At 46.1% G+C, this 16732-nt stretch overlaps 2 protein-coding genes across 3 annotated transcripts in view; one reads left to right on the plus strand and one right to left on the minus strand.

Annotated features, from left to right (window-relative positions):
* SLF1 (SMC5-SMC6 complex localization factor 1) overlaps window positions 1-2254 on the minus strand; it is a 101812-nt gene extending 99558 nt beyond the window's left edge. The window contains exon 1 of one of the 2 annotated variants that reach the window (XM_044276006.1): window positions 2185-2254. The gene's annotated coding sequence lies outside the window, so the exon portion shown is untranslated. The remainder of the gene's footprint in view (window positions 1-2184) is intronic. The other variant, XM_044276004.1, reaches the window with a different exon arrangement.
* An 8693-nt stretch (window positions 2255-10947) lies between these two features.
* KIAA0825 (KIAA0825 ortholog) overlaps window positions 10948-16732 on the plus strand; it is a 203599-nt gene continuing 197814 nt past the window's right edge. Inside the window, exon 1 of the mRNA XM_044282656.1 lies at window positions 10948-11006. The gene's annotated coding sequence lies outside the window, so the exon portion shown is untranslated. The remainder of the gene's footprint in view (window positions 11007-16732) is intronic.

The following is a 16732-nucleotide window of genomic DNA, read 5'->3' on the forward strand; positions in this document are numbered from 1 at the left end:
TCGTCGACAACGAATCCAGTTATCGAATATAATCGATTACATCGATTAATCGTTGCAGCCCTAGACAGCACAATGTCTGATTTTTTTTCAGGACCCATTGAAAATTAATGGGTACAGATCTGGTCCAGATCTGTTCCGCAAAAAACGGAACAGATCAGGAAAGAAACAACGGACGTGTGAATGGACCCTTATTTTGAGCATCACTTGTGCTCAGTCTGTGACAGTTCAAATGGGAAAAAGTACAACAGAGCGGTACCTTACAGCGCTTGGGTCCTAGGTTTAAATCTGACCAAGGAGAACATCTGCATAGAGTTTGTATGTTCTCCCTGTGTTTGCGTGGGTTTCCTCCGGGTACTCTGGTTTCTTCCCACACTCCAAAAACATACTAATAGGGAACTTAGATTGTGAGCTCCATGGGGGACAGCGTGTGATGATAATGTACGTAAAGCGCTGTATAAGTGAGTAAAATAAAAACAGGCGGGACATCTTCTGTCAATGGGATTGGTTCAGGTCAGTTTTGCGCTGAATCTGGCACTTCCATTAGTTTAGTTCTGACATATAATGGAGAAAAACAAGAAAAATCAATAGCCTAACTGATGCAAATGGAGCACAACTGAAGATAACCCAAACAAATGGGGATTAATCTGGATCTATTTTACCATTTTTCTGCTCCCCTGACGGGTCAGAAATCTGGAAACCAGAACGCTGATGTGAACACAGTCTTAGCTCAGAAAAAGGAAAGATTTAAAGGGGTTGTCCTGCTTTCTCATACTGATGACCTATCCTTCTGTTGCTGCAATGTGGACAGTGAGCAGGTAAACAGTGAAGAGAAGGCAGCGCTCGTACATGTGCTGCGTTCTGTTCAAACAGTTGATCGGCGGGGGTGGCGGGAGTCATACCCTAACGATCTGATATTAAGGAACCAGACAACTCACTTAAAGGAAAAAATGTATAAAACATTTTTTAAGGGTTTATCCGGTAGTGTTGAGCAAAGCGAGCTTTGGATGATTTGAAGTCGTTTCGTTCAAAATTTAGGAATACTACTCTACGGAGATCAGTTTCTGTACAGTATTGTAATGTATGGGCTCTGAGGAGGCGGTCAGTTATTCACAAAGTCGCGTGTGATTTTTAAAGTGAAAAAACACTTAAAAACTTGAAACCAAACTCGGTTTCGGTTCCGGGGTACTAGTCGAAACCAAAGCCAAGTTCAGTCACAAGTTTTTAAGTGGTTTTCCACTTTTAAAATCAACTATCAAAGTTATTCAACAAAGTCACTCGCGACTTTGTGAATAACTGACTTTGGCTCCTCGGACCCCATACATTCCATTACTGTACAGAAACTGATCTCCGTACAGTAGTATTCCGAAATTTTGAACAAAACAACTGCAGATGTAGCATCCAAAGCTCGCTTCCCTCAACACTACCGGAAATTAATACTGATGACCTAGCTTCTGGATAGGTCATCAATATCAAATTGGGGGGGGGGGTCCGATACCCGGGACCCCCGCTGATCAGATGCTAGGCCATATGATGTTACTGTACATTGCTCACATGAAGTGAATACGGCCTGTACTTGGAGAGATGCCGGGAGCCGGCTGTGCTTACCAGAGCTCCAGTGAGCCCTGAGGGTCCCTGAAACTGGTGATCAGTGGCAGTGCTGGGACTCGGACCCCCTGAGGTTAGGTCATCATTATCAATTCCTGGATTACCCCTTTAATGAACCATTTCCCACAAAAACGATGCATATATCATTCTGCTCAGCTTTATACCATGGCACCTGCACTGCAATTTCATGGTGACACTCCCAAGGGATGGGTCTACTACAATGGGGACAGGTCCGGGACTACACAGCACCGGCTTGCACACATAGGATGCTGATGACTGTGGTAATCTGGATAATCCAGACCAGAAGTGACAGCAGCACGGGGAAGGAGAATACCTGACATGACCTGATCCTGTGCACACAAACTCACCTTCATGTATATTTCTACCACTACAACTCTCATCAGAGCCTTTCTGAACACAGCAAACAATCATTTATTAAGTCCAATGCATCAATACATCAGTCTCTGTGTACACCCCACTTATAGCACTAAAACCAGGCGTTAGCTGTGATGACAGGCGGCAGGCAGCGACCTGCACTGCTCCTCCACACTGTACACACAGGTAGGTAGCTCCACGTACCTAGAGAGGTGCCCCAGTCAATCCCTCAGCCTGTGCGCTCACATGTAGACCAGCAACATCCTGTTTCTCCAACTGGGCATGCGCAGTCATCGTGTACACGCCCCCTGTGCAAGGGCTACGGCTGTGATTGGCTGGGCGTGGAGGAGGCTGCTGCAGCCATATGTTCTAAGGGCATGTAATAGACAAGTAATATAAAACTGCCCATAAGCAGTGAGACAGCCTAAAGCACAGCGGAATGTGGAATAAAGTAATGTAAATGTAACGGAGCTGCCATAGCACATACACACCAGTGATAACTAGACGAAGGAGCTGATCAGGTAACCATGGTGATTGTAACAACACAGTACTGTGAAGTGACATCGCTGGCCCCGCCCACTGTCACATCTAGCGCTACATATCAAATATGCCGGCTTTTATAACTGCAGATCACATTACAGGTAAGTGTCTACACTGTAAAAGCTAAAATCCATTGTCAGTGTGAAGCTGTAATACACTGCCTATAGGAATCCTTCACCGACGGTCTGTAAATAATGCAAATGCTGCAAAGCAAAGCTGGCTTAATTGCCTATAGGAACCAATCAGATTCCACCTTTCATTTTACCGAGCTCCACTGGAAAATGAAAGGACCGATCTGATTGGTTGCTTTGCAACCAAGCCAATTTTTCTTTGCAACAGTTTTGATAAATATCCCCCCAATATTTCTATAAGCACACTGTGATGTCAGAACAGGCATGATATGAAAGAGGTTCTGCAGCAGCTGCGGTGTGTATTGTAAAGTTCTGTGTCCCAGCTGCTGCAGAACATCATTATACATTACAGATACTGCTTTTATGCTGTCCTAACTGCCAAGTCCTAAGGGCAGGACCACATGGACATGTTAGGGTACGACCACATGGCGCTGTCACGCTTTGGTTGGGTCAGCTGTGGTCAAGAACCGCACAGCCAATTATGTCGTAGCTGCCTGATATTTAAAGGGGTTGTCCAGGTTTAGGGCTGAACCCGGATATAAGCTCCCCTTCACTCCTTTACCATGTATGAGTGGATCATCCGAGAATTTCCTTGTTCCAAGGCTCCTCTTGCCTTGCGCTGCAACACTGTATCACTGCACCCTTACTGAAGGAAGGCTAATAGCAATTCATTCATAACTTCTAGTAGTAATAATAAAGGAAATGCACAACATAGAGACATAAGAATAGATGCTCCAGAATTCTTATTACATGGAGAATGTCACAGTCCCTCAGGTGAATAAGGTCAGGAGATCAAGGAGATTGGCTGAGCATGGAGGAATCTAACAGACTCCTTGAGTTCTCTTGATTTAGTGTTGATAGGGTTAATGACCACTTCCCTTTTCTCAGCTGTTGCTCAGTGGTCATCACTTCTACCCTTTATAGTCTGACCCCACCCTTCTGACTATGCGGTAGTTTTATTTGGGTTTGGCTGAGCTGGTGTGAGGTCGTCTCTGGTGTTCCTGCTCGTCTTTCTCTTCAGAAGTTAAGTGTTGCGTTTGTTTGTGTTTGTTATATTCCCTGTTGTTTGTATCTGGGCCTGAGACAGAGACTTCCATTCGTCCATCTGGGGAGGAATGGGTTGTCTCTGGTCCTAACCTCTTTCCAGGGTCTTATAGGGAAAAAAGGGCCCAGGTATCCGGCATATGAATATTCCTACCTTCAAGGTCTATTTATATTAATAGGTAGTTAGGGCCCGGATTAGGGTTGTCTAGGAGGTAACCTGTTTCTTCCCTAGTCTCCAGGCCCAGTTACCCTTCCCTTCTGTGTTCAGTGTGGTCGTTTTCCTCCACAATGGTCGTGACATTATCTACCGTCATAAAAACCGCCATTTTCTTCAGGTCAGTGCAGCTATGGATCACATGTCTGTACTGGTCGAACAGCTGCAGGGACTGTCATTGGAGGTAGCTGACCTCCGGCGGATTGAAAGACCACAGTCGGCTAGTTCCGATAGTGGGTACCAGGCCTGCCCTGAACCTAAGATTGCCCTCCCGGACAGATTTTCTGGGGGTAGTGACCATTTTATTCGGTTCAGGGAATCGTGTAGGTTGTACTTTAAGCTGCGTCCATAAACCTGTCACCAGTTTTATGGTGTCCTAACTAAGGGCAACATAAATAAGTGACTGATTCTCTTAGCAAAATGCTGGGTCACTTTCTTTAATTGACCCAGTCAATCTGCCAACATCTTGTATTGAAAAGCTCCAGCTGATAATGATGATCATGAATATTCATGAGCTCCTGACTCTCCCCGCCCACCTGCTGCTGAATGACAGTTTGTTTCCATATGAATCAGCAGCAGGTGCGCAGGGGAGTGGCTATAGCTCTAAATTAAAGGGATTCTGTCATCAGAAAGGAGCCCTATAAGCTAAACATATGGCGATGTCCCTTGTAAAACACCGAATCCTAAAGTGAGTTTATCAAATGCTCCTGTGGCTCTATATTCATAAAAAAAAGACATTTATATCACCTGTCAATCACTTCAAAATGTGTCCAAGGGGACGTCTCATGGTGAAAGGTGCCCGGCTGCAGCCATCTCGTTTAGGTGCCCAGCGCCGCCTTCTGTAGTGAAATCGCCGCCCTCCCTTTTATTCGATCTGCCTACCTCACGTCATCACTGCCTCTCTAACCACCGCTCGCTTCATCCAGATCCCGCAAGTGCGCATTAGGTATAACCTGATGCGCCCGTGCGGACTACTGGCAGCGGCCTCGTTTAGCGAAGTAAGCATGCGCCGGTAGCACTTCGCTCGAACCTCCACTGACTGCCCTATTACAGCCCATCCCACCCATCCAACCTCCTACAGCCGGGTTCAAAGCTAGTACCTAGTGCGCACTCGCGGGATCTGGATGAAGCGAGCGGTGGTTAGAGAGGCAGTGATGACGTGAGGTAGGCGGATCGAATGAAAGGGAGGACGGCGATTTCACTACAGAAGGCGGCGCTGGGCACCTAAACGAGATGGCTGCAGCCGGGCACCTTTCACCATAAGACGTCCCCTTGGACACATTTTGAAGTGATTGACAGGTGATATAAACCGCTTTTTTTATGAATATAGAGCCACAGGAGCATTTGATAAACTCACTTTAGGATTCAGTGTTTTACAAGGGACATCGCCATATGTTTAGCTTATAGGACTAATTTCTGATGACAGAATCCCTTTAAATATACGCTGCACTAACTGACATCACGCTGGACTCAAATCAGCTCATTAGCATGCGGCATGCGGCATCTTTGTGTGTTTATTATGAGGTAACCATCTGTCACACCAGTAAGTGAATACATCTAAGGCACTTTTTAGTAGTTAATGATTGTATATAATTAGTTAGATTATAATCAAATATCCACATGACAGGTTCCCTTTAAGGATGATGCACAGTCTTGGGCTTTTTCTCTGCCGACCGGATCACCGTCCCTCCAGTCGGTGGATGAATTTTTTAGAGCCTTTAGTCTTATTTATGATGACCCGGATCGGATCTCTCAGGCTGGGACCAAGTTACGTGGTTTACGGCAGGGAGAGCGCTCCGCAGAAATCTATTTCTCTGAATTTAGGAGATGGGCTACGCATCTGAGAGGCTGCTGGAAGCCTTTCATGAAAAACCTGAGTCATTGGAAGCAGCTATGTCTCTTGCTGTATGTCTGGATAGACGCTTGAGGGGGAGATCTAAGGGTCCTCATCCTCAGGACGTACTGTCAAATAAGGTGGTGACTTCCTTTGACACTTATGGTAGAGAGTCACCTGCGGTTACTCCTTGTGAGGAGCTATGCAGTTGGGGGGAGCTACGCCTGGGACTGCTGGTAAGAGCTCTGGTCATATGAAGGGAGTTTGTTTTTGTTGTGGAAAAAAGGGATATTTCGTGAATATTTGTCGGTACATTCAGCGTCAAGGTGTAAACAAAAAAAAAAAAAAACGCTTATTCCCTAAGTTACTATTGGTGGTGTGGGTGGGGAGCAAGAAAACATACCGTACTTTTGTCATTTACTGGTAGTACCCGATTTCTCCTGTCTGCCGAGGTGGCGCTAGAGTCCAAAACTGTGGAAATTGAAGTATTTATCGACAGCGGGGCTGGGGTTAACCTGATTGATGGACAGTTTGTTCATATTCATGGGTTGACTACTAGTGCACTAGGGAAAAGCATTTCTGTCTTTGCAATTGATTCTGCAACTCTTACCCAAAAAGGTGGTAAATGACATCCATTTAAGAGTGAGTGATTTCCATCAGGAATCTGTCTCATGTTATGTGTAGGAGGGTCTGCCTGCTCTGATGGTTTTGGGCTTACCATGGTTAAGCAAACATAACCCTACCATCGACTGGCAAGCGAGACAGATTCTCGATTGGAGTGATTTTTACATGGACAACTGTCTTAATGCGTCTTTCTCTGTGGTCACGACTAAAACTGTACCCTCGTTCATTTCCACATTTTCTGATGTGTTTTCTGAGAATGGTAACCAGGAGTTACCCCCGCATCGGGAGTATGATTGTCCAGTCAATCATGTTCCTGGAGCTAAACTGCCCAAATCTCGGTTGTATAATCTTTTGGAGCCCGAAAGAAAGGCTATGTGAGAGTATATTACCGAGAGCTTGGTGAAGAGTCATATCAGACCATCCAAATCCCCAGTGGCTGCTGGGCTTTTCTTTGTAAAAAAAAAAAAAAAAAAGATGGTACCCTTAGACCATATCTGGACTTCCATGAGCCCAACCGTATTACCGTCCGTGATCCTTATTCTCTTCCTTTGATTCCGGATTTGTTTAATCAAATTGTCGGTGCCAAGGTGTTCTCTTAATTGGATCTGAGGTGGGGCATATAATTTGGTATGGATCAAAGAGGGGGACAAATGGAAGACGGCCTTTAATTCCCCTGAGGGTCATTTTGAGAATCTGGTCATGCCTTTTGGGTTAACCAATGCTCCAGATGTTTTTCAACACTTTGTCAATGATATCTTTCATAATCTGGTGGGGAGATTTGTTGTTGTATATCTGGATGACATACTAATTTATTCTCCAGACATGGAGACTAATCAGAATCTGGAGACGTACTTGATATGTTTTGTTTCGGAAAACCAGGAGGAGTGGTCTTCTTTCTTGTCATTAGCTGAGTTTGCTATTAATAACCGTGGACAGGAGTCCACCGATAAGTCACTGTTTTTTGGGGCATATGGATTCCATTCGCAGTTTGGCACATTTTCTGGTTCTCAAACTTCCGGTATTCCTGAGGAGGAATGATTTTCCTCTTCTTTGTCTTCGATTTGGTGGAAAATTCAAAATAACCTAAAAAAGATGGGCAACAGGTATAAGCGTGTGGCTGACAGGAGATGTATGAATGGTCTGGACCTGAGAGTGGGTGATTCTGTGTGAATGTCCACAAGAAACATTAAGCTTAAGGTACCTTCTTGGAAGTTGGGCCCAAGATTTATTGGTCCATATAAGATCACTGCCATTGTTAACCCTGTAGCCTTCCGTCTTAAACTTTCTCAGGCTTTGAAAATTCATAACGTATTTCATAAGTGGTTGTTGAAGAAATGTGTCGAACCTGTTGAGCCGTCCCCCTTGCCTCCTGCTCCTGTCATGGTGGACGGTAATTTAGAATTTCAAATCAGCAGGATTGTAGATTCTCCATAGATCCCTCCAGTATCTCGTCAACTGGAAGGGTTACAGACCAGAGGAGAGGATGTGGGTTACAGCGGCTGATGTTAATGCGAATCGTCTGGTGAAGGCCTTTCACAGAGCCCATCCTAATAAGGTCCGTCCTGGGTGCCCGGAGGTCACCCGTAGAAGGCGGGGTACTGTAACGGTCCCTTAGGTGACTGAGGTCAGGAGATCAAGGAGATTGGCTGAGCATGGAGGAATCTAACAGCCTCCTTGAGTTCTCTTGATTCAGTGTTGATAGGGTTAATGACCACTTACCTTTTCTTAGCTGTTGCTCAGTGGTTATCACTTCTACCCTTTATAGTCTGACCCCACCCTTCTGACTATGCGGTAGATAGCTTTATTTGGGCTTGGCTGAGCTGGTGTGAGGTCATCTTTGGTGTTCCTGCTCATCCTTCTCTTCAGAAGTTAAGTGTCACGTTTGTGTTTGTTATATTCCCTGTTGTTTGTATCTGGGACTGAGACAGAGATTTCCATTCGTCTATCTGGGGAGGAATGGGTTGTCTCTAGTCCTAACATTTTTCCAGGGCCTTATAGGGAAATAAGGGCCAAGGTATCCTGCATATGAATATTCCTACCTTCAAGGTCTATTCATATTGATAGGTAGCATGGGCGTAGGGATCACTATAGCAGCCATAGCAATGGCTATGGGGCCCTACGCCACCGGGGCCCGGGCTGCCTGCTGAGGATAATTATTGTTTTTTAAATTTATATGGTATAGCTACAGGGGTCGCAGGCCCCTCCAAGGACAGACAGAGAAAGCGCTATCAGCAGGGCCTGTAGGCTGTGGGCAGTGCGATAGGGGGCGGCCGGAGGCAGAGAGGCGTACCTGCAGTGAGGAGAGGGAGTGGTCCCGCTCCCAGTCTGGGCGGCAGTCCTACTGGCTGGAAGTGGAAGAGGGGGAGCGTACAGCAAAGCTGCGTGGTGCTAGGCCTGGCAGCGCTGCTGGAGTGTGGGCACGCAGACGTTCAAGTGGCTGTGAGGTGAGGGCTGGCTGACTCTGGGACTGGTAAAATTTACTCTGGAGTCCTGGACCATTACATCTAGGGAGGAGGGGGGAGCAGGACCCTGGAGGTCTGGACCAGTACATTTAAGGAGACGGGGGGAGCAGGACACTGGAGGTCTGGACCAGTACATTTAAGGAGAAGGGGGAGCAGAACCTGGAGGTATGGTCTGGACCCATTATATAGGGGGGAACAGGACACTGGACCATTATATCTGTGGAGAAGGGGGAGCAGGACCCTGGAGGTCTGGACCATTATATTTAGGGGGGAGCAGGACCCTGGAGGTCTGGAGCAATTTATTGAGGGGGGAGCCGCAGGATCTCCAAGGTCTAAACCATTAAATTGTGGGGGGGGGGGGGGGGAGCAGGACACTTGATGTCTGGACCATTATATCTGGGGACTGGCGGTGGGAGATTTAGGATGAGTGTGGGGGTGGGAGGTCTTGGAGGAGTGTGGGGATGTTGGGGTGGGAGGTACTGGAGGGGTGTTTGGGTGGGAGCTCTTGAAGGGGTGGGAGGTCTGAGAGGTATGTGGGGGTGGGAGATCTGGGAGGGGGGCCCATAATTTTTTTTGCTATGGGGCCCAGTCATTTATAACTACGCCCCTGATAGGTAGTTAGGGCCCGGATTAGTTTTTTTTAGGAGGTGACCCGTTTCTTCCCTAGTTTCCAGGCCCAGTTACTGTTCCCCTTCCCTCCTGTGTTCAGTGTGTTCGTTTCCCCCCACACTGATCGTGACAGAGAATGCATATAAAACATTAAAACAGGCATGTCAGGAGTGGGGACAGGTCCTGTTTAAGAAAAAAGAGGAGGGCTGACTGGTGGAGCAGCAGTGGGCAGCAGCTGCTTCTCTACCAATTGTTTCATTTACACCAGTGACAAACAGAGTCCTCTGAGATGAAGCACTTTAGGAGGACCCTGGGTGCGCTGAAGGGCCTTGGATGCCCACTCGCCAAGTTCTTAATGCTAACCTCCTGCCCGTTACAGACAGCCAAGTAGAAGCACCCCTGAGCAGAGCTTTGTCTCGGTACCCGCCTGCTCACCTGCCTGCCTCTGAGCACTGCTGCTGCTTGTCTGTCAGCCAGTGCCATCGACCTCCTGCTTCAGACTCCCTATGTGCCCCCTTAACACACACTGTACTATGCCCCCTAACCTGTACTTCCCCCCTTTATACCCTGCACTATGCCCTATAATCATACCCTGTACTGTGCCCCCTTTATACCCTGTAATATGCCCCATCATCATACCCTGCACAGAGCCCCTTTATACCCTGTACTGTGCCTCCTAACCTGTCCTATGCGCTCTTATACGCTGCATTGTTCTCCCTTACTGTACCCTTTACAGTGCCCCTAGTCATACCCTATACTGTGCCCTCTTATACTGTATACTGTGCCCCTGATCATACTGTGCCCCCATATGTTGTGTTATCAAGTCACCGTATGGCGGTGTTATGCAGTGACTGTATGGAGGTGTTTCCAGTCACTGTATGGTGATGTTATAGTCAGTCATTGTATGGCAGTGTTATTCAGTGACTGTATGGTCGTGTTATCCAGTCATGGTATGCGGCTATAATGTTAACAGTGTTTGTTATCCAATCCAATGGCGGTACGAGCTATTACCCTGTATGGTGGTATTATTTAGTAACAGTATGTTGGTAATATATAGACACTGGTGTAAAGTAGAACTGGCCTAATCAAATCTATGGGCAACTAAACCAGTTCTTCTTTATACCAGTTTGATAAATCTCAGCCAGCGTGCTCTTTTAAAGGAAGCACTGTGTAACCTTAGAGCTGTGACAGACAGTAGGCACTGGTCCAATATGTGCATCTGGCTGGAGTTCTGTTTACAGTCACCATGGTTACCTGATCAGCTCCTTCGTCTAGTTATCACTGGTGTGTATGTGCTATGGCAGCTCCGTTACATTTACATTACTTTCTTCCACATCCCGCTGTGCTTTAGGCTGTCTCACTGCTTATGGGCAGTTTTATATTACTTGTCTATTAGATGCCCTTAGTACGTATGGCTGCAGCAGCCTCCTCCACGCACAGCCAATCACAGCGGGATCCTCTGCACAGGGGGGCGTGTACACAGTGACTGCGCTTGCTCAGTTGGAGGAACAGGATGTTGCTGGTCTACATGTGAGCGCACAGGCTGAGGGATTGGGGCACCTCTCTAGGTACGTGGAGCTACCTACCTGTGTGTACAGTGTGGAGGAGCAGTGCAGGTCGCCGCCTGCCATCACAGCATTAATGCCCTTGCATTTACAGCTGTGCCTCCTTTTTTCGCCGCTGATTTGCTGTGTTTATATATGTATTCACTTTGTACGCTGGTCAGGAAGGCTATGATGAGAGTTGTAGTGCTGAATAAACACTTGTGAATGTAAGTGCTGCCTTTGTCCAGTGTTTGGCTGCTGCTTGTGTAGATGATGTAGTGTGGGGTCAGTAGGAGGCGAGGATGCTATAGCCTGGGCTGTTGCTATGGTTACTGATGTATCAGAGTGAATTAGTGCTCGATTTTGATGTATCTTCTTTTACAGAATTGTGCCCCTCCTTTCCTGTGATCTGCTCATACATATGCCCTATATCTGGCCTAGGAAATCGTGGTGACCACCTTCTGGCCCCCATTGCAGAGTCCAGTCCTGCTCTCTGTTCACTTCGGGGCCCGTTCTGGAGATAAGAACCCAGAGGTGGGAGCCACACCTGCCTGATCTAGAAGGCGTTTTACCCGCGGCTCTCAGGCCTTGCAATGTAAAGGTTGAAAGCGGCTGAAAACCCGATGCTGCCACAAGAACCGGCCGTTCCAGACCTTCGGGCTCATGCGCGTTTTTGCTGTCCACCAATTGTGGATCCGCAAAACACGGATTATGGCCGCGTGCGTTGCACAATTTGCGGAATGGAACGTCCTGCCCTCTATAGAACTGTTCTTTCCTTGTCCGTAAAACGGACAAGAATAGGACAAGTTCTATTTTTTAGCGGGGCCGCAGAAAGGACATACGGATGCGGACAGCACACGGTGTGCTGTCTGCACCTTTTGCGGCCCCTTTTACGTGAATGGCTCCGCATCCGACCTGCAAAAAATGTGGATTGGATGCGGACCAAAAATATGCTAATGAGCACTTAATGCGGCCCTGCACCCCGTCTGAGGGGAAGCTCGTCAGATCCCGCTCCCTCAGTGCAGGAGAGGCCGCACTTGCATGGTCACTCTCCATGTTAAAGGGTCACTGAGCTTTCCTAAAACATTTGAGGCATCATAGAGGCATATCAAAGGTTTTGATCGGTGGGTGTCTGGGTGCTGAGACCCCCACCGATCGCTAGAAGGAGGAGAGAGAAGTGTTCACATAGTGCTCTCTCTCCTCACTGCTGAAGATGAAGCAAGAAGGACTCACTGAAAGTCTGTGGGCTTGTCTCGCATCAACACTTTTCTCTCCTCATTCTAGCGATCGGTGAGGTCTCCACACTCGCCAGTCAAGACCTTTGTTATGTCGCCGAGAGATATCAAAAGGTTTGGGAGACCTCAGTGACCCTTTAAATGAATATTCCTTCCATTTATGACATATCCACAAAATGTGCTATAAATGTCTGACAGATGTGGTTCCCATCTCTGGAAGCCGCACCTCGAGAGCGCGTGTCCCCCGAACTTGACACGTCTGAGGTGGCCACTGGCAGGTAGCTTACAGGTGGAGACTCAACAGAGAGGTGGCCGTGTCTGTATGCGACTCTCCATTCACTTCTGTGGTAGGGGCATAAAGAGCTGAGCATATCCTGTGGATATGCTGTAAATGTCTCAGGGGAATAAAACGGATCCAGTAAAAAAAAAAAACGGTTCCTGTGTATCAGTTATGCATATTTTGGCATCCGTCGGAGCCGGAAAAAAAGTGCTATTTGGAGGACTTTTTTTTAGTTTTTTATATCTAAAAAAATGGATCTCGGGCGGAAATGGCTTAAGGGATTTCTGTCACCAGATTTAACCCTATAAAGCTGTCTGACATTAGCAATGTGCTAATGTCAGCTAAACCTAACTAGCCTATTCCTACTTTTATCTATGCCCGTTACGCCAGAAATCTAACTTTTATAATATGCTAATTATCCTCTAGGAGCGAGAAGGGGGGGCGTTGTTCCTGCTCCTAGAGGCTCCATTCTCCCACCTTTGTCGCCTCCCTCCAAGTCCTGATTGACAGGGCCAGGCAGCGCTCGCATCTGTCTGCCAGCCCTGTTCTCTGATAAAATCTTGCGCCATTCAGTATTCGGCGCAGGCGCGGTGAGGGTAAGACGCTCGCAGGCTGCCAGCTTCCTCACCATAGGTTTATATTAGACCTGTGTGTGTCTGATTTCTTATGGAAGGGGAAACATTTCGCCATCTTGCAGGACATGCTCTATCATGGAGCTATTCTCCTCTAGAAATACACCCCCGTATCATGATGGGACTTTTTGAGTTTTGCTTTCAGTCTGTATTGGCTTAAAGGGCTTCTGTCACCCCCATTTTTCATTTTTGGGCATATTAAAATCCTTATTGGACGACTATTCCCTATATAGGGCTCTTACCTTGTTCTGTGGCTTGGTTTCACTAAAAATTGATCTTTTAAAATATGCAAATGACTTCACTACTAGCAAGTAGGGCGGTTACTTGCTGGTAGCCGCCGCATCCTCCTTTAAAAAAAAGCCCCCTCCTCCTTTTGATTGACGAGGCCAGCAAGCGCTCTCTCTTTTTCCAGCTGGCCCTGTCCGCGCCTGATTGGTGGGGGTCCCAGCAGGGGATAGCAGAGTACAGCATTCAGCTATTCCCAGTGGTCCCACAGAGAGTAAGGGTCCATTCACATGTCCGCAAATGTCCGCCATTCACCGGCCATGTGCGTTCTGCATTTTGCGGACCGCACATGGCCGTCTGCGGACAAGGATAGGACATGCTCTATTTTTTTGCGGGGCCGCGGAACGGAAGTTAGGATGCGGACAGCACACTGTGTGCTGTCCGACCGAATCTTTTGCGGAACGGATGCGGACCCATTTTGGCGTCTAAACTTGTTACATTCCCCCCAAAAATATCTAGGGGTGAATATGGTGCCATACAGTGTGGCTTTAGCGCTGCATTACTCCATGTGTCGGAGGCCTTAGAACCCTTGGAAGTCTTTAGTAGGGATGAGCGAACTTGTGTTTCAAGTTCGGCGTAGAAGGTTCTAGTTATCTAACAATTCCGTTATGGATTCCGCTACCACGGACTGTAACTTACGGGATTCTTAGATAATCCGAACCTTCTACGCCAAACTTAAAACACAAGTTCGCACAACACTATTCTAACCAGAGTTTATATCTGTAGTATCTTTATCTGAAGAGTTTCCTAACGTGTGTATTATATTTCAATAAAGTGTTTCCTTTAAAAATAAATTCTCACATTGTGCTCTTTTCTATATTTAGATTTATCAAATGTGAAAAATATTACATTCACAACCACGTCGGATGATTGTGATTGAAGTCATAGTTGCAACAGAAGTTTTTTAACCCCTTAAAGAGAACCTGTGAAAATACAATATAAGCTCCATGCAGCACATTATAGAGCAGGAGGCGCTGAGCAGATTGATATATAGTCTTATGGAAAAAGATTCAGTAAAACTTAAAATGTATTAATCTAAATCTCTGCTTATTCTGGGCTGTGAAGTCCGGGGGGCGGTCCTATCAGTGACTGACAGCTGTCTGTGTATACACAGTCATAGAGGGAAGGCTGTCATCACTGATAGGACCGCCTCCTGGACTTCAAAGCCCAAAATGAGCAGGAATTTAGAAGGATAAAATATAAGTTACACTGTATCTTTTCCCACTAATCTATATATCAATCTGCTCAGCTCCTCCTGCTCTATAACATGCTGCCTGCAGCTCAGACACTATGTTCAATGTGACAGGTTCCCTTAACACCCTCCCGTCCGCACATAGACTATAAGGCTAGGTTCATACGGGTGTGTCCGGATGCGTCCCGGTGTATTGCAGCAAACCCGTGCGATTAGGTACGCAATTGCAGTCAGTTTTGACTGCGATTGCGTTCCGATGTTCAGTTTTTATCGCGCGGGTGCAATGTGCTTTGCACGCGCGTGATAAAAAACCGACTGTGGTACCCAGACCCGAACTTCTTCACAGAAGTTCAGGTTTGGGTTCGGTGTTGTTGGATGTTATTATTTTATAAGGGAAAATAATACAGTGAATAGACTGTCACCTAGCAACCATGCGTGAAAATCCCACCGCATCCGCACTTGCTTTTCACTCAGCCCCATTCACTTCTATGGGGCCTGCGTTGCGTGATAAACGCACAATATAGAGCATGCTGCGATTTTCACGCAACGCATAAGTGATGCGTGAAAATCACAGCTCTTGTGCTCAGCCCCATAGAAATGAATGGGTCCTGATTCAGTGCGGGTGCAATGCTTTCACCTCCCGCATTACACCCACGCGGAAATCTCGCCCGTGTGAACTCAGCCTAAACGTCCGGGAGGTAGTTCTCTATTTCTGAATGGACGTTCCAGAACGTCCGTTCAGAAACTGCAGCTGCACGCTAATCGTGCAGCTGCTGATCGGGTTGCCCACTGTCAGTGACAGCAGGGCAACCCAGAGAGAAGGCAGGGACAGTGCCCAGGTGTCCCTGCCTTCTTGATCGCTGCATACACAGTGCTCATCACCGAGCGCTGTGTATGCAGAGCAGGAAGCGCTATGTGCTTTCTGTTCCGGCCCGGCGGTCATGTGACAGCTGGGACCGGAGAGTGCAGGAGCTGTCTGAGGTCTTTCACAGACCTCGATCAGCCCTGCACTGAGGCTGTACAGCGCTGTATTGCGCTGTACAGCCTCTCTGGGGGGTGCATTTCTCCTGTAACTGGGGGTACTATGTCAGCCCCAGTTACAGGAGAAATCAACAGTGAAAAAAGAAAAAGTGAAGTAAATGTCCCCCAGAGGTCTTGTATGACCTTCTGGGGGACGAAAAGTGTAAAAAAATAAAATAAAAAAATTAAATAAAAAAAAGGTTTCACATGTAAAAAAAAAAAATTCCCCAAGTAAGGATTAAAAAAAATTGTTAAAAATAGAAAAAATAAAATTAAAATAGACATATTTGGTGGCGGTCGGCTCTATAAATATATCACATAATCGACCCAGTCCAATAAACACCATAAAAATAAATAAAAAATAACTGTCATCACAAAAAGTGCAACACCAAGTGATCAAAAAAACGTATGTCCCACAAAATGATACCAATAAAACCGTCACCTCATCCTGCAAAAAATGAGCCCCCACATAAGAAAATCTCTCATAAAAATAAAAAAAAACTATAGCTCTTAGAACATGGAGACACTAAAACATAATTTTTTTGGTTTCAAAAATGCTATTATTGTGTTAAAGTCAAATAAATAAAAAAAGTATACATATTAGGTATTTCCGCGTCCGTAAAAACCAGCTCTATAAAAATATCACATCACCTAACCCCTCGGGTGAACACCGTAAAAAAAAATGAAAATTTGTCAAAACAAGCAATTTTTGTCACCTTACATCACAAAAAGTGCAACACCAAGTGATCAAAAATGCATAAGTCGCACAAAATGGTACCAATAAAACCGTCACCTCATCCCGCAAAAAATAAGCCCCATAATAAGAAAATCTCTCAAAAAATAAAAAAACTATAGCTCTCAGAACATGGACACATTAAAACATATTTTTTTTATTTAAAAAATGCTATTATTGTGTAAAACTCTAATAAATAAGAAAAAGTATACATATTGGGTATCGCCACGTCCGTAACAATCTGCTCTATAAAAATGTCACTTGACTTAACCCCTCAGGTGAACGCTGTAAAAATAAATAAATAAAAACTGTGCTTAAAACAACCAATTTTTTGGTCACCTTGCCCCATAAAGTGTTATAATGAATGATCAAA

This window comes from Bufo gargarizans, chromosome 1 (genome assembly GCF_014858855.1).
Source record: "Bufo gargarizans isolate SCDJY-AF-19 chromosome 1, ASM1485885v1, whole genome shotgun sequence".
Lineage (NCBI taxonomy): Eukaryota > Metazoa > Chordata > Amphibia > Anura > Bufonidae > Bufo > Bufo gargarizans.